The sequence below is a fragment of the Penaeus japonicus genome, unplaced genomic scaffold, assembly GCF_977035675.1.
Source record: "Penaeus japonicus unplaced genomic scaffold, GWHDUDI00000001_assembly GWHDUDI00000009, whole genome shotgun sequence".
Lineage (NCBI taxonomy): Eukaryota > Metazoa > Arthropoda > Malacostraca > Decapoda > Penaeidae > Penaeus > Penaeus japonicus.
The window spans coordinates 8,882,046-8,884,545 of record NW_028234411.1 but is presented as its reverse complement, the minus strand read 5'-3'; the positions used below and the strand labels follow the sequence as shown (position 1 = coordinate 8,884,545).

General features: G+C 31.3%; 1 protein-coding gene across 1 annotated transcript in view; it reads right to left on the bottom strand.

The window, feature by feature from the left end:
- LOC122248298 (inter-alpha-trypsin inhibitor heavy chain H4-like) overlaps positions 1-2,500 on the bottom strand; it is a 342,046-nt gene that overhangs the window by 27,152 nt on the left and 312,394 nt on the right. The gene's annotated exons all lie outside the window — the stretch shown is intronic.

Genomic DNA, 2,500 nt, shown 5'->3' with positions numbered 1-2,500 from the left:
ATAGATAAACAGACAGACAGAAAGATAGATAGAGAGAGAGCAAGAAAAAGAGAGAAAGAGATCGAAAAAAAGAGAGAAAGAGAGAGAGAAAGAAAGAGAGAGAATGATCCCCCACCCCAACAGCCACAGACACCGAAAATCCCCCAGAGCTCAAGACATCTCGAGCCATCAGCCACACCCATCACAGATCCCCTAAGATTGTTAATAGACGCGGAAAATACGTTAATGCATTTAGCGTTACCACGGTAGCCGTTCGGTAATTAGCTGATTATGGAGGAATCATGCGAAGGTTCCTCTTGGCTCCTTGATTAATGCAAGGGAGAATTCTTTTGTTGTCTGTGAGGTAGATGAAGGAAATTTCCTTGGTGATATTTTTTTTTTTTTTTTTTTTTTTTTTTTTTTTGAGCGACGAGTTCCGGTATTGGTTTGTTGTTGTCTATCTGTCGTGTTTTAGCTATTGTATTGTGTCTATTCTATTTTCATTGTTGCTTTTCTCCTTCGCGGAAGAGGAAACGGGAATTACCAATAATGATATAAGATGATAAAAGAATGGTAGGTATGGTAATGATGATAATGATAATGATAAGAATGATGGTAAGAATGACAATGACAATAATGATGATCAGTATAATGATAATAATGATAATTATAATAATAGTAATGATGATAATAGAGATAATGATGATGATAATAATGATAACCAGTGTGATATTAATGATAATGATAGTAAAAATAATAACAATAGTAATATAACGATAATAATCACAACACCAATCATAGTAACAGCAATACTAATATCAAAATTAATAATCTACCAGTACTAACTAGAATAACAATCATTATGATAAAAACGTGAAATATTACTACCGACTCAACATAAGGAAAAATAATAAGGATTAACAGAAATAGCTTTCATATCAATATCTTTTACAATAATCATTATCACCACTGTTAGCTGTAATAACGCCAGCAGCATTAACAATAACAGTAATCATAAATATAGCGCCCACACTAATAAAAACATCTGCAACACTTTGGACAAAGGCGGGCGTACCCCAGACATTTCTTGACATCTCAAGTGTCCTGGAGAGAACTTGCTGACACTTGAGAGACACGACGGAACTCCCACAGCTCTTGCACGCCCTCTACTCATATTGCATAGGTCAGGTTCTTGGTAATAGCGCGTTTTTACTTTTGTTAAGAGAGGGAAGGGTAGATAAGGTTATCCACGACCTGGGGTTATAGTTGTGTCAGCTCACACACACACATACATAGACACACAGACACACAGACACATAGACACATAGACACACATACACACACACACACACAGACACACACACACACACACACACACACACACACACACACACACACACACACATATATATATATATATATATATATATATATATATATATATATATACATGTATGTGTGTACATATATGTATATATATAATCATATATATATATATATATATATATATATATATATATATATTCACATATATATATATATATATATATATATATACATATATACATATATATGTATATATATATACATATACATACATATATATGTATATATATGTGTATATATACATATATACATATATATGTATATATATACATATACATACATATATATGTATATATATATATATATATATATATATATACATATACACACACACCCACACACACACACACACACACACACACACACACATCTATATATATATATATAATATAATATATAATATATATACAAACATAATATATGTATATATATGTATATTATATATATACATATATATATATATATATATATATATATATTATATAATATATATATATATATACACACACATACACACACACACAAAATGCCACTTCGTTAAAAAGCCACATACATGTCTTACATAGGTCAGACAATAGGTCAAAGTGTTTTCGTTCAGTGAAGGGTATAGGAATGTGAAGCGAAGGGCAACCAAGTTCAGAGGTCAGGCACCGCCAGAGGTCAGTTGTTATGAAACAATAATTGTACATCTATGTCCCCGTTAATCAATCTCTATCTACCTAGACACACACACACACACACACACACACACACAGAGATCCTCTCTCCCCCCCTCCCCCCCCCCAAAAAAAAAGAAAAAAAAAAAGATATACGGTTCACTAACAGCCAAATGCAATGAAGTATTGTAACTTCTAAAGAGTAGTTAATTTACATTCATGTCACTATATGGATGGAACACTGTTTTTTTTTTCAAAGCGTCAGATGAAGTGGATTTTGCTTTTTGTCTCCAGCAATTCAAGAGTGAACCAAAAAAAAAAAAAAAAAAAAAAAAATATATATATATACATATATACTTTTTTATTTTGATTAAAAGACCAACATTTCGGTGATGCCTCGTAAGTATAATATGTCAACAGTCAAAACACTAAAATAACATCGATAAAATCAACATTAAATAGAGTATTTAATATCATGC